Source organism: Adiantum capillus-veneris, chromosome 10 (assembly GCF_014529385.1).
Source record: "Adiantum capillus-veneris isolate H3 chromosome 10, ASM1452938v2, whole genome shotgun sequence".
Taxonomy (NCBI): Eukaryota; Viridiplantae; Streptophyta; class Polypodiopsida; order Polypodiales; family Pteridaceae; genus Adiantum; species Adiantum capillus-veneris.
The window spans coordinates 52,646,416-52,669,182 of record NC_140940.1 but is presented as its reverse complement, the minus strand read 5'-3'; the positions used below and the strand labels follow the sequence as shown (position 1 = coordinate 52,669,182).

Below are 22,767 nucleotides of genomic sequence, written 5' to 3'. Positions count from 1 at the left end.
TTCCCTCACACTACTAACCTGTTCACCTCTTGATCTCTCTCTTTGTGTGTTCTCCTCTCTCTATTGCACAATGTATGGATTGCAATCATAATATATTATTGTTTGCTATAAATTATGTCAACTATTTATGGTTTAGGGTCATGACATGATTTTGATAGTTTACCCTCTCCTCTGACAACGTTTATGTTTTAAAATTATATCTTGCAGATATGGCAGACACCAAGCTATTGAAACATCAACAAAAATTTTTCTTCGAAGTCATAGTATGTCACTTTTATCACACGTTGTCAGGTGTTTTTTGGATGAGCATAAAGTCAGTGGATTTATGCCAAAAAGCTTGCTAACTAGCTTCATGTATATATGTGTACATAGAGTCTTGGGAGTGACCATGTAAAAATTCATGTACAAAGGTTTGGTTTCTCTGAGCTTGGCTACTAGTGTTTTGGTTTGTTCAAGTTCCCAAAACATGGTTTTCAATAAGTATTTTCAGTCGTGCTTTATAGCCCGTGAATCGAACTTGTACATCATGAGTTATGCGCGTCTGAAGTGGGTGGTCTCTACTTAGAAAGTGGTTGCAGATGCATGCGACAAAGGAAATTGGGCCAACTTGATGATCTAAAATTAGAAATTTCTAAGATTTTAAATTTTTGGAGATAGCCGGAGTAATGGGCTCGGAGCCGTGCTTTACAGCGTCGCATTTGGTGGCCGGAGTGGTGCACTATGCTCTTGGGAAGTTGGTCCTGAGAAGGGGTCAAGCTGAAAATTTTATGTGGGAAGGAGGAAGTTGGAGAAGTGTGGGAGGAATGTGCCATGTGGAAAGGAAATAATCCCACATAGGGGAGCTTGGGCTCAAGGCAAGGGGTATAAGAGGGGGAATGGGTGCCCATTTGGGGTGTATCAAAGGAGAGAGGAGCTTGGCTATGGGGGTTTGTGGACCTTTGGGGGAGAAGGGGGCCATTTTTTAGTTCCCACCTACTGCCCGAGACACCTGGCATCTTTTTAGTCCCCTGGACATTTGCTCCCACCCCCTCCCTTGGCTCAAAAGTCACTGGCTGCCCATTTTCTTACCCAAATGAAGCCAAAATTGGACCAATTAAATGAAGCCTTGCAAGAGAGCCTTATTGGATGAGGAGAGAGAGGAAATATCTTGGATAAAAGATAAGAAAATCCCCCATTATTATAGCTACAATTCTCTGCAACACCAAAAACTTTCCAGAGAGCTTATTTTTTAGAAATAGAGAGTACACCCCCGACTTCAAGAGGCCATATCTCTCTCATCTTTTATCTGTTTTTAGCCTATGGATGCTCTACGGACATCTACTCAAGATGAGATACATCTTTATGTCCTTGGTTTCTCCTAGTTTGAAGTGTGATTCATGCTAGAAGGGTTCTTCATAAATCTTTACAGGTGCTTATCACAGTTGGTTTCGGCGGTGCAATAGTTCTTCCTTCCGATGGTGTGACTCGTGCAAGGCTATAGAGTCACTTGTTTTCCTTGTTGTTTGCATGCTAACATCGTTTTGGTGCCCCCAGCCAAGGAGAAAGTGCTCATGTGCTTGTGAAATATGTGTATTCTGTAGGCAGAGAATGTAAAGGGGATGTGGGTCCTTCTGGATAACCGCCTATGTATGTGCAAATTGTGGACAACACTTAAGGCGGTCATGTAATTGGATTGCAGCCTGTAGAGGGTTGTGAGGTTTTGTGAAGCCAAGCACTGGGGCCGGGTTACCCAATGTGAGGTGGATTAGGTATTGTGAGCGATCCATTGACATCCCTTGAACTTATGACGTCACATGTAAGTGTTTTTGTGGCAATCGAACACGGAGGACGAGTTTCCACAGTTTCATGGATTGCCTAATGAGAATGCACGGATTTTTATTGAGAAATTGGAAGTTAATTGCTCATTGCAAAATATACTAGATCAAGCTACATTGTTGCGGTTGCTGCAATATAGTTTACAGGATGAGGCAAAAGTTTGGTTACAAAATTATGAAGCGGTAGTGCACGTACAAACTCTAGGGGTGGTTTTGGACTACAATCATGTGAAGCAGGCTTTTCTGGCACAATACAAGCATTGAAGTACTTGATGAAGTTTGGCATGAAATTTTGGGGTACACTCAAAAGGTTAATCAAATTGTTGATGATTTTGTCATGCAATTCACCCATTTATGGGATAAATGGGCCCGAGCTTTGGGAAATGAAATCCCTCCAACCATATTAAAAAAGGACCGTTTTGTGGCAAACTTAGGAAAGGCTGAAGTTCAAAGTTGATTTGAAAAGGCCTGCTACCTTCGAGGAAAGCAGTCACTATCGCCAGGGAGAAAAAATGGAAAGCTCAAAGACTCAATGAGCATGGAAAAGTGGTCCATGTGCAAGGTAATGGTGGCCAAAATGAGGAAAATCAGGCAGAGGCTGAAGCCCAACTAGCTCAAAGGGTTGTGAACACTGAACACTTACAGTAAAATATGCAAGACATGATGACCATAATGCAAGAATTGCGGCTCACTATTCTTGGAGGTGGTCATGGTCATCGTCGTGGTAGAGGAATGGCCTAGCCATATGAAGCTTAGCCTAATGCTAATGTGGGTTGTGAACAAGGTGTCTTTGAGACACAAAGGAGGTTCATCCCTACCTGTTATAATTGTGGTGAACTTGGTCATATCAGCACTTATTGTCCAAAGCCAACAAAGATGGGAGGTGATATGTTTCTACTTCCTCAACAAATTCCTAACAAGGCTAATGATTATGCAGTGAATATACGGGGAGATCAAGGTATTGAACACAAAAATACGGCCTCAAGCTTTGGTGGTCATGTGGGTATTGTGCGGGTTGAAAAGAAAGAAGAAAATATGATTCCCATAGACAAAACAGAGAGGGAAGGTTATGTTGCTCCAGGTCCTAGTAAGAAGAAAGGGAAAGAGAAAGAGGATGAATATGCAAAGGTTAAGAGAAAGAGAAGACGTCGTAGACAGTTTGAAGTAGCCGATTTACCTTTGGGAGAAGGCTAAATAGCTTATAGTTTAAAGGAAGACCTCATTGGGAGGAAAGTAGATTGTAATTTTGGACAGTTGATGAATATGGTGCCCAAACTTAAGCGGCAGTGGAAGTCATAGTGAATCCAAAGAAAGATCCGAAGCATGGACAAGTCAGGGTGTTGGCTGTGGGAGAGTTACCCGACATTTGTCCTGTGGTGAATGCTTGGCACAAAGGTGTGGGCATGGGAGATGCCTACATCGATGGAGGTGCTCAAGTTTGTGTAATCACACAGTCATGTGTCAAGAGACTGGGTCTCATTACATGCAGAAGCTCTGGGTTCAGGATTTGACTAGCAAACCATGCCAAAGTGAAGTTTTTGGGGCTAATTAAGAATTTGGAAGTTGAAGTCTTTAATGTGAAAGTTATAGTAAACTTTCATGTTATGCCAGCTAGCTTGAAGACTTTTCTCTCATTTTGGGGGAACCTTGGTTGAGAGCTATTGGTGATGTGCAAGATTGGTGCAAGGGCACAATCTTATGTGTATGGCGAGAAGGGTGAAAAGAGGGTGTTTGATATGACTACCAAGCAACCTTTGGCACTAGAAGATGTGAGTGAAAATGATGAATCCAAAGTCACCAGTGAGACAGTTCTGAAGATTCAAGAAGTAGCACTACGTCTAGTTCCACTGATGAGGGTGAAGTGTCATTCTTGCTATCGGACGAGGAGAAGAGAGAAATTGGTGAAGTATTGCAAGTGTCAGGAGATATAAATCCTTAGATCCGTTTAGAGCAACTTGAGGAGTTGATGCAGCCTAAATGGGAATTCCCAGTGAAGAAGGGGTTAATTCAAAACATGCTGAGTACTAATTTAACACAAGGATAACGAAGGGAGTACTTAACAATGTTGGACAGGTTTCCAAATCTTTTCATCACTTCATATCAAGAAATAAAGGGTTTTGTTGGAGATCCTATGAAGATTGAACTAGTTGAAGGGGCAAAGCCAATAAGATAGAAATTAAGAAGGATGGTAGGTAAGGAGCAAATGAATGCTTTAAAGAAATAAGTGGATAAACTTTTGGATGCAGGGTTCATTGTGCCAATCGATAATGCTGAATGGGTGAGCCCTATAGTAGTCACTCCAAAGAAAGATGGGTGTTGGAGAGTTTATAATGATTATAAGCCATTAAATGCAGTGACCAAGAAATATCCTTATCCCTTACCTTTCATTGATCAACTTTTGGATGCCGTGGTTGGCTTTGAAAGATACAGTGTCTGTGATGGTTATTCATGGTATTTTCAACTTATGGGTGAAAGCATGAAAGGGTGGTCAAGTTTTGGGGCAAAATTGGTGGATCACTTTGGTACGTTCACATTGTGTGAGGGTCTAGTCGAAGCCGATTAGAAGATACCATGATTTGAAAACATCACTTCAAGATTTCATCATTTTTTGAAATGCAAGCATGCAACAAAAGGTAATGTGCTCAATGCCGGCACGGGCCAAGACTGTGTTGCATGGACTGCTCCTGCAATCTTTCGGAGCTCCCTTTCTGCTGTGCTCTACCACTAGTGTCACGAGACTGCTGACAACCATTACGTCCTCAAGGTAGTGAGCTCTCTCTCTCTCTCTCTCTCTCTCTCTCTCTCTCTCTCTCTCTCTCTCTCTTTTTCTTGTTGATGCTTGCTCATCTCTCTTGGGTCAGATTTCCTTGCAGTAATAGACTATTGAAATGCTGAATTTTCTTCTCTCTCTCTCTCTCTATACGCTGAGGGTGTTGCATTCATTGTTGGATGAGATTTGATAGTTTTTTGATTGGGACACCAGAAATGAAGACACCACCGCAAAAGTGCACATTACCAAACAAATCAGCGGTTGAGGTGTCATCCACTAGCTTGCATTCCAACAGTAGCAAACGGCCCAAGTGTGGTGCAAGTTTTTAATCAAAGAACATCTTAATTGCCTCTAATAAGGGCAATGGTAATCACCCATTTCCTTCTATAAATCTTTTAAATTAGTACATTTTGGTTAAAAATTAGATGTTAAAGGTTTTCCACTGTGTTTCCCATGTCCACATTTCATTAGTTTTATTACATTGAATGCATAATTTTACATGGTGGTGGAATTGTTTTAACTAATCCTCTTCCCTCTAAATTTTTGTGCTCAATAGTAGCATCTCGAAAGGCTCAATATCTCAAGAAGACCAGATTCTGCTTTACCCGACATGAGCTACATGAGGAGTATGGTCTAAGTTTGGAAGGCAAGCTGTACCAACATTTGTTTGATGAGGATGTGACATATGAGGATTGACTGGCAGTCTTCACAAAGAAAAGGGAGAAGGGTGTCAGGATCTTCTTGCATATGGTGCGGCCTGAATATGCAGAAGAATGTAGGTTATTGTTTTACAAAGTATATCAAGCCATACCAACCAACAAAGAAATCACACACAAGTTTTCAACCTTGTTTGTATATGAGAGATGCCCAGTTTCCATGCAAAGTCCAACGGGTTAGCGGAAGGTTGCATGGGATATTTTTGGTGATTAGGTCCTAGATTACTGCAAGAAGTTCCCTGGCGGGATGGACAAAAAGCTCAAGAACTGGACCGAGTGCATTGAGAATGGTCAGCATGTGACTTGGACCACACAATCCACTCCAAAGGCTCTCATTGACCATGGCGGGATAACTTCTATTTCCTGCATCTTGGGTCCTCACTCATTTTTGAATTGCAACTCTGTTAATCTCCAAATCATGGCGGAAGTGGAGCAGATGTTGGGTGCAAGAAAGAGTACACTGAAGAGTGTGAAAAGCACACTAAATGCAGCCCAAGGGCAACTACAAGAGAAAAGTCAAAGCATGTGGAAGATAGAGAGCTTCAAACACTGAAAGACAGCATGGAGGGAGGCGCATATGGTGCATATGATTCTGAGCTGATGGTAATTGATGCAAATATCATTGCTCTCTCAAGTGCATTGATAGCTCTAGGGTCTGATGCAAGCAACTCAAAGATTAGAGACGACATTGACGGTATAGAGGTATGCAATGTAAAACTAAACCTTGCATTTAGGGTTTTAAGTGCAATGTAAGTACCATGTGAACTTTCTAAGTGGTTCATAGCATTTTGGGATATTACTTGACAAGTACAACTCTCAAGATTCAACACCTGACTCTGATTATGTTTTGCATGGTACTTTCCACAAGTCCCAATGGAGTTTTTTTGGTACTTAACAAGGCACAAGTAGATAGAAGTACACAAACTCCACCATTTAACAAGGATTAACTATGTCATGGTACTTTATATAAGTACCAATGAATTTGTATGGATGCTTCACAAAGCCTAAGGATTGTAAAAACAAGGCAGAACTCTCACATTCCACCATGTGATTTTGATTTTATACACCATGGTACTTTCTTTAGTTACTAATGAGGCATTGTTGGTACTGCATAGAGCTTATAAATGGTAGCAAATAGGTAGAACTCTCAAAATACAACATTTAAGGTGGATTGAGTAGATCATGGTACTTTTTGTAAGTACCAATGCAAGTTTATTGACCAGTCAATGGGTCACAAATCTTAGTGATGGTGGTGGAAATCACGAAGTCCTCCATTAAACTAGGATTAAAGGTACTTTGTGAGGCTAAGTAATATGGTAGCTTTTTTATATGGTAGTTCAAAATTCAAGGTACAACCGAGAGTACCCAAATACGCACTTTGTACATATTGTCGTATTACTTGGTAGAGTTTATAGTACCTATCGTAGGTACATTGACAAAATATATGCCTTTATCTTTCAAGGTACCTTTCATAGGTTGATACTTTGAAAGTACATATACCTTGTTTCCAAAGTACCATGCATGTGTTTGTACATTGTGAAAGTACATGTCTTTTTTTTGCTAAGTACCATGCATGTGTTTGTACCATGGGAACATACATATGCCTTTGTTGCAAAGTGCCTTTCATACGTGCTTGGTAAGTTCTTATGATTGGTACTCTGAGTTTGTCCTCGGTACTCTTATAGGTACTTAGAGTGTATCCTTGGTACTTTTTTGACATGGACTAATATTTACTTGTCAAGTGTGGTGCAGAACAACTAATTGAGCTGGCAGCATCAAAAGATACATGTGTTGCTCAAGTCACATTTTGTGAGAGCTTGCTGGATCAAGTGAAGAGAGGTGACTCAATCTTGCTACGACCGACAACAGCTGGCAAGCATGGGAGTCACCAACAGGGCAAAGTTACTGTTCCGGGAGCATGTGTTGCATGTGGTTTTGGTTTTGTGGCTTCCGAAGTAGTGTGTGTGTATACACTAGCATGTGGTGATGCATACCATGCTTTGTTTTTTGCTGGATGGGTTGGGTTTGAGAAAGAATGTGCCAACCCTTCCTGTAAGCAGAGTATTCCAGAATTGGCAAAGTCAATGCGTGTGCATAATGGTTGGTTTTCTATTCTCCATGTCTATCGAGATTAATAGAGTTTGTTAAGAATGTAAGAAACGTTTTTGATTACACAAGCTACAACTTCTGTGGTGTAGTTGCAGGTTCCAGTCATATGCCATATGTGGCAACATTACCAGCTGAGGTGCCAAACCTAAATGTTGATCCAAATCTGAACGCCCACAACATAGACACCGACATGCAATTTGATGATCAGGCAACTCCAGATGGCAAGGAAGGCTCATCCTTGGCAAGTGACAAAACTCTGGCTTGCGAGGAAGGCTCGCATGTGGCAATTGACAAAAACCCCAACTGCTGAGGTGGAGCCCTCTCAATAGACAATAGGTGAACCAAAACCAAAGGAAACTGAACCAATGGAAATGCTGACGTTAAGATGACAAATTTTGTAGCGCAAGAGGGGGTGGAAGCGGTGCAATGCATGGTTCATGGTGATGGAGATCCAAATTCCCCTGTCTTCCTTAGTGATATGGTGAAGAAATCAAGGAAGCAAAAGAAACATGCTGATGGTAAGTTGTTTTGGCTATCTAGGATTTGGCTCCCTACAGAAATTGGATGATTTTTATTCATGTGTCTCTTTATGTGCAGCTGGATAGTTCAAAAATACGCGAGCATAAGAGATGAACCGCTCAAAGCAGCAAAGTAACAAGGCTGAGGAAGAGAATGATGGTGAGACCTCTTTAATTACTCATGGCTTGTTTAGGAAAAGCATCTCAGCATGTAGAGGAAGTTTGTACGATCAACCTCATTGATAGTTTTATCTCTATAGCTCATGTTCATGCTCATCAGCGTGTAAGTCGCTTGGGTTTTGGTTTTAGGTGGAGATGGAAAATCGATGAGCGAGGAAGTTTCGAAGTCACTGCCTCCTGCAAAGAAGTCCCCCCAAAAAAAGTACTCCCCTCTAGCAACCCGGTATTATTTCCCACCCCCCAAAGCCTCGTGTTTGCAAAAAACTGTGACATTGAAGACACTGCGTGCCTGCACTCTCTTATAATGACAGAATCTTTGATTCTTGCTTTCTGAATAGAAATGAGAACTTTATGTTGGTCTCCATTTCTCTATCTCTCAATTTATTGCAATCGTAACTTTTGTTTTGGTTAAAAAGTGCTTTGTCTACTCCTTGAAGTATGTAAAACCCATGTCTTTTATAGAGATACCAAAAGAAAAGGGGACTCTCAAATTGCCTGTTGAAGAAATAATAATTATCAGAGATCCACCCCCCTATATTCCAAAAACCATCACATTGCTACCATTTGATATCCCCTCATGACCCATATTAGTGTTTGATCTTAACGGTGTCCTCTGTACTTCATGGATTGAAGATCCCGATAACCAGGATGCTCAACCACTTGATCTTGAAACTGTTGGGTTCGACCTCATCAACAAAAAGGATGATAGGTTTGACCGAGGCTTTGAAATATTTTGTTGTACGTATGATTTGTGCATGCCCACAAAGCGGGAATTGTTGTTATTTAGGTACCTCTTTGTTCCCAAGGATGCAAAACAGTTCTTAGCTTGGGTTGTGGGTTGGGCAAATATTTACATTTGGAGTTCAGCAATGCTAAACAGAGTGGAAAAAATAATCAAGGCAGCTTTTGGGGGGCTTTGTGACTACTTCAGCGGATGGTCTGGACAACAGTTATGCGATGTAGCCACATTCAAAATGGTAGGTGGAAAACCAGTCTTTTTCAAGAATCTGTGAAATTTTCTATAGCTAGTTCTGCAATATGGTATGAGAAATGTGCTATTGATCGACAACAGTCTTTATAAATTCCATTATAATTTTCCTGGTTCCTACATCATTGTACCTGGCCTAGAGGATCGGAGTATTGAATTCTTGTCCAGGGATTTGCAAGAGGTTCTTGCCAAGTAGCGTGATGCTACAAATCGGTCAGCCAAAGCTTTCACCTTCAATGTGAAGCCTACTTTGGAGGACAACTATGTTAAATCTACACTCAAGCGAGGTGGAAAGGCGACCAGTTATAGAGAATACTCGACGGGGCCACATTTGATGCCAATGAAATTTTAGCCCTAGTATCTCATCCTTAAAAAGCTCATGTAATTTTAGGAAGCGAAGCTTTGTAGAAAACCCTTGTATTGCCATGTTTTTTCATTATAGCTTAACACTCTCTTCTAACCCATGTATATGCCTACTTCCCATGAGGGATGGTTTTTTGGATAACATTTTGAATGCCTCTATACTGAGTGATTAACATGTAACTTATCGGCAACAAAAAAGCTGAATTTATAGTTATTTCATTATGTCAGTTTAACATGCTTTGGACTCTAGTTTTTGTGCTTTGGACTCAATTTATGTTGTGGTAGTGTGTGTGTGTTTGGATGTGGCTGTGGATGGTGCTAGACACGTAAGTTAAGTGTTTTTGAGGCCATGTTGTGTAGTCATTAGAGGCCTCTTGTCATTACAATCATGTGTTGTAGCATTCTAGCACTAGAAAGTAACAATACAGGTACCAACCAAGGTACTTGGTGTACCTAATGTGCAACGGGTATTTTAAAAGGGAACTTTCAAAACACCCACAATGGTAGTTTAGGGTACCCTATTTGCAGATAGATACATGTGAAGAATGCTAGGACACTAACAACAATGGTACTTAAAGTAACTAATTTAGAGATATGTTCCATGCATGTTACTTTAAGTATCTAATCTTCACACTTCTACATTGTAGAACATGCACTAAAAAACTGTCATTGGTACTTTGAGACTACCTGGATACCCCCTTTAAGTACCTGAACAAGCAGACAGATGCCCTAAACTTGAATGTAGTAAGTTTTAAATTAATTTGAAGTACACATGTTGGTACAATAAATGGGAGATAGACAGTTTGTTGTCAACACTGATATCGTGTGAGAAGTGACAGTGGGAGAGAAAAACACACCATACATGGACTGTAGAAAGAGAAAAGAAAACCCGGAGGCTACATTTGTGATTAGATGTTTTGGGAGGACTTAGGTACAACAAACAAAAATTGCAGCAAAATAACCGTTTAATAGGCTCAAAGATACAAAGACCTACAAAACCATTGGCATGCTGTTGTACACATTTTCGTAAACCTCTAGAGATAATATGAACTTATGTGGCTCTCCATGCAAGGGTTCCAAAGGTATCTTGATGGATTGAACCAAGTGTGATGCCAATAACACTTTTGGCTGGTCAGGAGGTATGTAATAAACATCCTTGGTACCATTTTGACTAGCTCATAGTAGTAGCCCTCAACCAAACAAGAATTTGGAAATATGCAGTTGTCCCAAGAATCTCTTAGAGCTTGTTTTGTTTTGTATTTCTCCTTTGAGCACCTCAAGAGGTAGAATTCTGCTCCGTCTTCATTCGTATTCGTGGCAAAGTTGTCACCTACACACAAAGCATCACTAATGGCATCATGATGTCCAACATACATAGGAAAATATGATCCTTCATTGTCACTTGACTGATAACTTTCTTCATCAACACTATTGTCCAAGGGTTCGATGGTAATATACTGCTAGTTTTTGACATGTGTGTTGTTAAGGCATCACCTCCAACGTTGTGACATACAAAACTGACAAGAACATGAGAGAGCTCTATAGGGAAGTGCATACTTGTCAGTCCTGGAGTGTCCATTCACACAATGCAAAGAGCGTGACCCTTCCACTCGCTTGCAATTCCATTTCCTCTCCTTCATCACATTTGCCGCTTCGACGTCCCAAAAAATTTGAGTCACCTCTGACCGGGTGTTTTCATCATGAAATATATGTTTCAAGAAACTAACCACATCATTGGCACACTTCATGTGCCATGCATCAGGTTTCAATTGCTCATGTGTCAAAGCCTTTTTGACAATTGCACTGGCCCCATCATGCTCTCCTTTGCCATGGCCCGATGCAAAGAAACTCCATAGAATCTCAATGCCAGTCAAAGAGTAGTACCTAGATCAATGACACATCTCAAAGGCTAGGAGAAAATAAGAAACTAGATATCATGTTCAAGAGACTAGAGAAGCTAGAATACCTTGACACACAAAGAAAAATGGCATGGATGCCTTGAATTGAGCAGCATACCCGTCTGACCAGACCCAATGCCGCTTCAAGGAGTTGAATCCTTGCTCCTGTAGCCACACACTATGCAATTGCATGCAATGCTGCACAAACAATTTGTCATGCTCTTTGTCATCAGAGATGTAAAAATGTATATACTTCAACACCTTGTCAGCCTCGTCTCGAACATAGGTGATGTGCACCAAGATTGTGACTTGTGAAGAGTACCAATGCATTGATTGGATTTCATTTTTCACCTTGAAAGAGTAATTCTCAGCAAAGTCTATAACAGAGACTACCACGTCTCTAGGAAACCTTTGAATGTAGTCTTTGAATTGTTGAGATTGCCACCTGGAAATAAAATTGCGTCTGATGTAGGTGGTTAGATGCTTTTTAAGGAAGGATGTAAAATCTGCACATCCCATTTCTTGACCAGTAGATCCTTGCACTTCTTGCCTTCTTGATGGGCTGATGCAATGTCTTCAAACATCTTTATTGAAATGTGGAATGCATTTTTAGATTCTTCTTTTGGACAGAGCACTAACCGTTGTGATCCACATTGATCACATTCTCCCTTCAAGCAAGAGAGCTTATGAAATGTAGACTCATCTGCCTTTGGACATAATACCATCTCAGTCAATTTGTTGATGCTAGTGTGCGTGTACACAATAGCTCCACACTTTCCTAGATCCTCTTCTATGAAGCATACTTGACACTTGCAACCACACCCTTCACCGTGCACTCCTGTCTTGCTTTGTCTCATTTGGTTGAATGCATCCTTGAGGTATATCATTTGTATGTGAGCAATGCAACAAGTGTACTTGTCCTTCAACTTGTGAACAAACCAGGGCTTCAATCCCTCAAAATATATGAGAGAGATCTTGATGTGTGAATATTGCATTTGGAATCTCCACCTGTCCAATGAAAAGAAATCTCATAAAAACTTTGAGTCTGTGAAGAGAAGGTTAAAGTCATTGCAACTTGAAGATGCTACTTAACATGGTACTTTTTAAACCTTTTGTTAGGTACTAAAGTACCCAAGCCAATGTAAATGGTACTTTTTTTTTGGCAAAGTACCTAAGTCCTTGAAATTGATAATTTAATAATTACCACGAAGAGTACATTTAAAGTACATATATACCTAGAGTTTGTATTCCAAAAGTACATGCTGGTGGTCGCATGCTAGCTTCTACCTAGTCTCAAGGTACTTTGGAAGCTTCTAAGTAGCCCAAGAGAGCCTATTGGTATGTACTTTCATAGTTGTAAAGGACCTATGAGTTTACAAAGGTAGTTTTAAACTACCATTAAATGTACATTCGTTGTCCAAGAGGACTGTAATAGAACTTGTGAGTCTACATTCGTGCTTTTGAGCACCAACCCCTTTGACATGGTAGTATTACTAGCATCTACATGTAGGTACTCTAGGTAATCTTCAATGTAATATATTTCTACAAGGTACATGTAGAAAAATTGGTAGTGCTGAAGACCTACTCTATGCACTTTGGCCAAATGCACTTTTTTTTGCCTTTGTGTATACTTGAAGTACTTGTTTGACCTCATCCTAGCTTCTACCCAGGGTGAAGGTATTTTTCATGGTTCTAAGTATTTTAGGAGATCCATGAGTATATATTGGTGGTTGAAGAGTTTGTATACACTATACCTATGGTGCTTGCTATGGTGATAGTAAAATATATAAGAGTTTATATTGGTGCTCCAAGAGTACCAAAAGAATGCCTTTTGGAGCGTACACACCTCTAGGGATTCACAGACATCATTATACATGATGTAATACTACCTAAATGCAGTTACTACCTACACGCATGGTACCTATAGTAGAGCATGCAAGAGAACAAAATAATTCAAGCACTTTTAAAGCATACCTGGGACTCTTCAAGAAAATGTATTGGATGCTTTATGTAAGATTTTTGCCCTAGATGCTTCCGACACACATCCTTTTTGTTTGGGGACACTCGGTTCTCCGTCTGCCAAAAAGAAAATACAATGTCTCTTATCTTCTGTGTGATGCAATGACTTTGAGGCTGTTGACGTCGCCATGATTGTAGTGGAATCCTTTTTGTTTGGGGACACTCCCGTATTTGTCTGCTAAAAAGCAAACACAATGTCTCTTATCTTTTGCGTGATGCAATGACTTTGATGCTGTTGACGTTGTCATAATTGTAATGGAAATGATCATGCCTCAGCCTGCTGTAATCGTGAATTAGCTACTGCAAAATTTCATCGATGCAAACCTGTGAATCTCACAATCTCTGAATTGCTGATAGACCTTGATGGATCCCCTTCGCTATTCACCAACATCATGGATAAAGCTCTTTTTAGCCTCAACTCCTCCTCTGATAAGGATGCTTTGACTTTGGTTACTGTGCATTGTATGTTGGAGAGTATAGACTTCTCTAATCCACAATGCAGCCATTGAAAATCTGGCTTCTCTAGAAGCAATCGAAAGGTGGCTTTCTTAGCTTCACAATTCATGCCTTTCGTAACTTCTTGCCAACAAAGCACCATTGGTTTTTGCAAGTTGTACTCATATCTTCATGCGTTGACAAGCATGATGCATCCCATTCTCTTTTTCTTTGACGACTCTCTCGTTTCATCATGGCCCAATACTGTCGCATCCTATGTGTGGCTTCCTGGCGAATCATGGTTGAGTAATCGATGTGGCCATGAGGGGATATCCCATCATTTCTTGGATTTTCCTCGACATGATCTTGAGATGAGTGAGACCACCCCATTAGATTTGAAGCTTGGTGATGGTAACCAAAGCCATTGTCTGCAATTATTGATTGCCCAATAATGTGGCAATCATTTGGAGGATGTTGTTTGTGTCCAATTGCTGCTTCCACAGATGTGGGCTGCCATCCAAGATGAAGGATCTGCCAATGCTGCTGGTGCAGCACAACCTCCTCTTACAAGGTGCTCTGACCCACACAAAAATATTGATGCTGAATTTTCTCTCCCAACCTGTTGATGCTTCCATCCACGGGTAGCCATCCACCTTGAGTGTAGTGAGAAGGCTGTTGTTGTTTAATGTCCTACTGCCACATCTAAGGCACACCAACGTGGGGCAGAGTAGACAAGAGCCTTGCCCTTTTGAAGGTTGGAGCATGCTGGTTGCAGTTGCTTTTGAGTGCATTCGCATCAAGCCAGGATGTAGACGTCATTGAGGCAGATGGGTGTGCAAGTCATGCTAGCTTGCTTCAAGAGAAGGAGAGATGAGGGTAGATTGCTAAACAACATGCAAGTAGAGAGAGAGAGAGAGAGAGAGAGAGAGAGAGAGAGAGAGAGAGAGAGAGAGAGAGAGGGAGGCACTTAGCTACAAAAGCACACATGAAAGTAGACGGACAGACATTTCAAAAAATCGTTTCATGGGGTTGTTTCTGCTTTTTCTGCCTTCCTTTTGGGTTGACAAATGGACCTAGAGATTTTGAAAGAAAAGTGGATTGGGTCCTTACCCCGTTCCTTGGGAAGTTTGTCAAAGGGTTTATATATGATTTCTGTGTATATAGTTCAAGAAAAGAGTATGTTCAGAATATTGAAATGACTTTTGCAAGGTATGATGAATGTAGGGGTCGTTTGAATCCTAAGAAATGTCATTTGGTGCAGCCAAGGGTGAAGCTTCTTGGACATGTGATTTCAAAATATGGGATTGAAGCAGATCCAAAGAAAGTAGAAGCCTTGCTACTATGCTATCATCTCAAAAGGATACAAGACAGTTGGCCACTTTCATACAGAAGGTTAAATATCTGTTTCGATCCATACCTTTAGCATTACAATAATTATATCCATTGCAACAACAAGCGGTTAAGAATGATCCATTGGAGTGGACACATGATTGTGAAGATGTTTTTGGCAAAGTCAAAGGAGTTTTGAGTACACTACCTATTATGCAAGTTCCTGACTAGGAAAATGAGTTTTATGTTAACCCATCAGTGGGAGATGATGCCATTGGAGTCATGTTGTTGCAAGGGGGAAGGAATCTCAGTATATGAAGCCTGTTCATTATGCTAACAGAGTGAAGACTCCTCATAAAAGAGATTACTCAGAAATTGAATTGGTGAAGACCAATATGGTTTATGCTTGCAGACGATTTAGACATACTTGTTGCAAAAGTCATTTACTTTTCTCACCAGCTATTCATTGCTTCCTCAGTTGTTTAATAATTCAAATATATCAAAGATAGTGATGAAGTGGGTTATCGAACTTCAAGAGTTTCAGTTCACTTTTTTAGTGGAAGAGAGTATTTGGGCTACCCTGGCAGATTTACTCACTTATAAAGAGACTCCTATTTTGGTTAAGGAAGAGGTGGTGCAAAGGAAGAAGGTCAAAACTCTTGCCATATGCAATGCTTCACTATTACATTTTGATGGCTCTTATCAAAGAAGTCATGATGCGCTTCGGGAGGAGTTTTCATTTATGATGCACAAGGAAAACTTGTAAGGAAACAAGGGCTCAAACTAAATGCAAAAAGTAACAATGAAGCAGAGTACGGCTCTTGAAGGTGGCCTGCACATCTGTTTATAGTTGAGAATTAGACGCCTACAAATTAAAGGAGATGCCTTGTTGGTTGTGAAGCAAGTATCGAGAGTATGGAAGAATAAGAATCCTAAAATGAAAAATTTATGCTTCAAGGTGAAATTGTTACTCAAAAATTTTGAAGCATGGAGTTTTGCAGCATATTGAAAGGTCTCAAATTGAAGAAGCTCATGATGCACCCAAGAAATGATCACTTCTGTGTTTGTGCTTGTTGGAATTAGGGTTGCAGAGAAACACACACAGCTTGGAGAAGACGAAGGAAGCTCAAGGCACACAATAGAGAGTGTATTCCTTAGTGTGCAATGGAAAAATAGATAGCCCTAGAGTGATGGGCGTATATACAATGCACGGGGGAAAAAACCTCCTAAAGAGGGAAAAAATGCCCCGGCGGTCCTAGTGTGTTCACACACATCACTACCACATGTATATGGTAACAAATCCCCCCTGGAGTGATGCGGTGAACGAGAGCTGGCACATGAGTAAAGGGAAGTGCCATGCCCTGAGGACAGGATCAGTCCACAAAGGGGAGTAAGCCCAAAGCTTTGCGGAAAGCTTCAAGCTTCTCACGAGACAATGCCTTTGTGAAAAGATCTGCAAGGTTGTCCTGTGTTGGCACATAAGCCAAGCTGATCTCTCCTGCTGAGAGCCTCTCCCTGACATAGTGGTAATGCACCTCAATGTGCTTTGTGCGAGCATGAAAAACTGGGTTCCTCGCAACTGCCAATGCGCTCTGACTGTGAGTGTAGATAGTGTTGGCAGTGTCCTGTCCAACACCCAAGTCAGCCATAAGGCGTCTGAGCCATACACACTCAATCGTAGCTGTGAAGACTGCCCTGTACTCAGCCTCACAACTCGAAGTGGCCACAGTAGGTTGCTTCTTGCTCAACCATGATATACATGAACTGCCAAGCATGAAACAAAAACCACTTGTGGACACTCGCGTGTCAAAACAACCAGCCCAATCTGAGTCCGAAAAAGCATGTAAGTCTGGCGGCAATGATCCCCCCTTGGGATAAAACAAGCCAAGATGTAAAGTGCCACTAAGGTAGCGAAAAATCCTCTTGACAGCCTGCCAATGCTTAGACCCTGGGCTATGCATAAATCTGCTGACCTGCGAGACTGCAAACTGAATATCTGGCCTCGTGTTGCATACATAAATGAGGCAGCCAACAGCAGTTTGGTAAAGAGTGACATCAGCAGGATCGCCAGCATCATGTAGACTCAACTTCAAACCTGTTTCCATGGGAGTGGCAATAGGTTTGCAATCCTCAAGTCCAAACTTACATAGCAATGTCTCTATGTAACTTTTCTGACACAAGGCAATACCACCATCACACTGCTTAAACTGTATACCCAAGTAATGATGCAACAGCCCCAAATCTTTCATCTTGAAAGTAGCATTCAAATCAGCCTTAAATTCAGCAATATGTCTCTCATTTGGTCCAGTGATCAGCAAATCATCAACATAAAGAACCACAATGAGAAATACATCATCCTCACGCTTTACATACAATGTGCTTTCTGTTGGACTGTTACGAAAGCCTCGTTTAACCAAATGAGTGTCAGCTTTCTCATACCAAGCACGAGGAGATTGCTTCAACCCATACAAAGCCTTCTTACATTTGCACACTTTGTCCTCTTGTCCTTTTATGACAAAACCGCGAGGCTGCGTTACATAAACTTCCTCAAATATGTCACCATTCAAGAAAGCAGTAACAATGTCTGATTGATGTACATCCCAACCAAAATGAGCTGCCAATGCACATAGAAAACGCACAGTAGTCATACGACAAGTGGGAGCAAAAGTCTCTTCATAATCTATGCCTTTTTGTTGTGCATAACCCTTTGCAACAAGTCGAGCCTTATGGCGATCGATCTCACCATCCGGCTTGCGTTTCAACTTGTAAACCCACTTCGTACCAATGGCCTTTTTGCAAGGAGGCAAATCACATAAAGTCCATGTGTCATTCTCTATAAGTGCATCATATTCTGATTTCATGGCAGCAATCCAATTTTCTGAATTCTGTGCTTCATCAAAAGACAGAGGCTCCTCAACATCATGTAAACTAGACACAGCCAAAGCATAACAATCTGATGCATAAGATGCATGGCGAGAGCCTGAACGAGTACGACTAGATAAAGGTGCATCCAATTTACTGTCACGCAAAGTGTGCACCAGCCATTTTGGCATACCTCTAGCTTGCTCATTTTCAGCCCTTTCCTCATCAAGTACATCATGTACATCTGCATCAGTAATAGGCTGTTCTAAAACATTTTCAGAAACCCCCATAGGCTGTACATTTGCCTCATTGGAACTTACATTCGTATTTCCACCACTGAAAAGAGGCAACAAAGTGTCATAAATGTCCTGTGAGCTTACATTACTGTCTCTAGTACATGACAGCAAGGGTTGAACAGAATCTTCCACAAACACTACATCCCGTGAAACCAGAATACGTTTTGTTTGCGGATGATACAACCTGTAACCTTTGCTTTCAGCACTATAACCAACAAAAATACATTTGACAGCCTTATCATCCAATTTTCTGCGCTGCACTTGTGGCACCAAAGCATATGCCAAACAGCCAAAAACACGCATGTGCTCAATAGAAGGTTTTCTATCATGCCATGCTTCATATGGAGTAATAGACTGCAATGCTTTCGTAGGACACCTGTTAAGTACATAAGTGGCACACATGATGGCCTCAAGCCAAAAAGAATGCGGCAAAGCTTGACTTTTGACCATACATCGTGCCATTTCCGTTAGTGACCTGTTTTTCCTCTCAGCAACACCATTTTGCTGAGGTGTATAAGGCACTGTACATTGGTGTTTTATCCCACGACTAGCCAGAAATGCATTAAATTCATGAGACATATACTCCCCCCCTCGATCGGAACGGAGGGTGCCCATAGTACATTTTGAGACATTTTCAGCCATAGCCAAAAATTGTTTGAAGCACATAAAAACTTCGGACTTCGCTTTAAGCGGAAATACCCACGCATGCCTGGAGTAATCATCAATGAAAGTCACGAAGTACAGGTAATTGCCCAAGGACGGAGTTTGCATGGGCCCACAAACGTCACTATGCACAAGCTGCAACCTGCATGTGGCCCTAACTGAACCATCCTTTGGAAACTTAGAACGCTGCATTTTACCCAGAATACAGCCTTCACAAACATGTTTGATAGGTGCTTCAAGAGGCGGCAAAGAAGCAACCATATCAGATTTCTGCAAACGCAGCAAACTGGCAAAATTCAGATGACCAAAACGTGCATGCCAAAGTTTTGCATCTGAAATAGCCCTTGAATCTGCAACAGCATTTGCAAAATTTTGTCCACACTTGTCATACAAAGTGAGCTTATACAGCCCACGGCACAAAAGCCCAGATGCAACAATTTCATCACCAAAACTGAGATCATGAACTGTACATCTGTCATCCACAAATTTGACTACAAGTCCAAGTCTAGCAAGTGCGGATACAGACAATAGATTCTTCTTGATCCCAGGTACATAAAGTGCATCAACAAGTGTGAAGGAACTGCCATTAGCAGCAGTGAGCACAATCTTTCCAACTCCCTGAACTGGATAAGAGGCGTTGTTGGCACAAGTGACTGAATTCCCATGAGGGACAGACTCGAGAGAGGTAAACAATTCACGATGTGAGGTAATGTGCTTTGTAGCACCACTGTCGAAATACCACACATGTGAATCTGCAGCAACTGACAAGCATGCATCATGGACAGCAGGATTGTAAGTGCACTCTGCGCTAAAAGCCCATTCTGCATCAACATCAGCATCACAATCTCCTTTCACAGAAGACTCAACAATGGCTGCATTTGTAGTGGAACCAGCATTTGCAGTGGAACCACCCTCTTTCTTCTTAGCCTCTTTGGCCTTCAACTTAGGACACGACTTGATCAAGTGATCATTGGCTTTACAATAATGGCAACGCATCTTCTTTTTGCCCTTATCACCAGAATTGCCAGACGAAGTGCTGCCAGCAGAAGCATTAGGAACAGAATTTTTGCCACTCGCAGCAGAACCATAAGAAGTGGCTGCATTACTGTTACCACCCTTTCTTTGAGAAGCAATAAAAGCCTGTTCAACTGCACGCTGCCTAGTCCTGTTTTTTCTAGAAAGTGACTCTTGCAACAGCAATGTGCATAATGCATCAAACTTGACAACTTCAGGATTTCCTTGGGTCATCAGTCTCCAAGTACTAGCAAAAGTCTGGTAGGAATCTGGTAAGGCATCAAGAACAGTCTGCACAAGGGAACTGTCAGAAATGACTTCACCTGCAGAAATGAGTTGCTCATTGATATCCTTGACACTAGCAAGGAAAGTGTCCATATCATCTTCCTCATGCATAATCTTCGACTCTAGCTCTTTACGCAGCAAAGCAATTTTAGCCTCATTGCGGCTTGCATAAAGACTTGCTAGAATATCCCAAGCCTGTTTTGCAGATTTTGCTGAACGGATGTGAGGAATAATGGTGCGCTTCACAGACAACGCAATCAATGCATGAGCCTGCGCATCCTTAACATCCCAACGAGCTTGTTCTGTTGTAGGCAAAACAACTCTAACAGCTGCAATCCTTGCAGCAAGACCTGCAACATCCTCAATATCGCCTACATCTTCAGAACCAGGACGTACATCAATGCCCTGCACAATGTTCCAGACACCTTTTGACACAAGAACGTGTTGCATCATATAAGCCCACATAGGGTAGTTGTCCCCATCCAACCTGTCCTCAGCAGCAAACATCTTGAACACATCTGTGTTGTTGTTGTCAGCCATGGTAAATGCTGCACCTGATGTGAAAACTGCCCGAAAATAGGAGAAATGGAGCGGGAACAACTTGTGCTATATAGCACAAACCGTAGAAGACTATAAGGCACCTGTTATGCAGAAAACGGCACTGACAGAAAATCTGCACAAAATGACGAAATAGCCTGTGCAGTACTGCCCGTAGTGGAAGCGGAGGCCGAAATGAGCCCAAATCAAAATTCTGAGCAGACCAAGCTCTTAGAGCTCTCCCAAAATATTTGTCGACCTGCAAACGCTTGCCAAAGCTCACTGAAATCGGAGAAAGTGAGCAGGCGTGTGCTGGAGCAGCTGGCGACTAAGCCCGGGAGGACGTGACCTGCTCTGATACCAATTGTTGGAATTAGGGTTGCAGAGAAACACACACAGCTTGGAGAAGACGAAGGAAGCTCAAGGCACACAATAGAGAGTGTATTCCTTAGTGTGCAATGGAAAAATAGATAGCCCTAGAGTGATGGGCGTATATACAATGCACGGGGGAAAAAACCTCCTAAAGAGGGAAAAAATGCCCCGGCGGTCCTAGTGTGTTCACACACATCACTACCACATGTATATGGTAACAGTGCTAAAGGAAAATGCTCCTTTATATCATGGAAGGGAAGTGTTATCAAAGGAGGTGGATTTTTTGTTGACAGGTATTTTACCAGGGGTTCTACCATCATCCAAAATGTATGCTTTTATAAGAAAAGCTAGAAAGTACAAAATACTTACTGATATGCTTTACATGAAAGGAAGTGATTTAGTATTACGTGTGTGCCCTAGAAAGAGAAAATCTACAAGATTCTCGAAGAAAATCATGAGGGATCTTGTGGAGGCCATTTTGCCATGATAATCATGTTGTATAAAATTTTGCAAGTCTTGTTTGTCTTGTGAAAAAATGGGGAAGAGAATTTTGAAGCCCGAATTATGAAAGACAATTCTAGCTTTTGATGTGTTTGAAAAATGGGGTCTTGATGCTACTGGACCCTTACCCATGACTAGTAAAAGGAATGCTTAGATTTTGACAGTAGTGGATTATTTGTCACATTGGACAAAAGCTAAAGCTATCAAAGAGATTACCAGTAAGGAGATGGGAAAGTTTGTATATGAACATATATGCTGCAAATTTGGTGTACCATTAGAATTACTTTCTGATAGAGGACTGGGATTTAGAGGAGAGATGTTTGAATTCCTATGCAAAAATCTCAACACACAGAACATGTACAATTCTCCTTATTATCCACAATGCAATGGTCTCAAAGGTTCAATGGAGACTCAGTGAAAATCTTGGCAAAGATGACATAGATACATGGGAAAACTTGGGATTCATAGTTGCTTTGTGCATTATGGGCCTATAGAATAGATATCAAAATGAGCACAAGTTTTTCTCCTTACCAGTTGGTCTATGGCAAGGAAGCATTATTGCCAATTGAAGTGGAAATTCATGCACTTCAATTGTTGTCATTGGGATACAAAAAGCAAAGAGATACTTGGCAGAAAAGGTTATTGGATTTACAAATCTTGCAATTGGACACAGTTTTGGCTTTAAGCTACTATGAGGAAGTGTCAAAGAAAGCTAAGATAATGTCTAATGAATGTGTGAAGGATAAGGGAATTGAAAAGGGTGATCTTGTGTTGCAATACAATAGTAAGTTGGACAATACCTTTTAGAGAAAATTTCAAATTAAGTGGAAAGGTCCTTTCATTGTTGTGAACAAGTTCAACAATGGGACATATCAATTGGTAGATTTGAGTGTTGCACATCATAAACACCGTGTTAATGGTTATAGATTGAAGAAATATCAGGCACGTTTGATGACAATTGTAACAGATGAGATGCTATCAATGGAGGAGATAGTGTGAAGACATTTGAAAATGTGAATGAGGTTTCTGGGAATGAGCTACAACAATTGTTCACCCTCGAAACCTCTGCTTGTCATGAATGATCAAGCAGGCTAGGGG

General features: G+C 41.2%; 1 pseudogene; it reads left to right on the top strand.

Annotated features, from left to right (window-relative positions):
- Positions 1-7,794: 7,794 nt before the first annotated feature.
- The window catches only part of LOC147448848 (uncharacterized), a 101,928-nt pseudogene continuing 86,955 nt past the window's right edge, over positions 7,795-22,767 (top strand).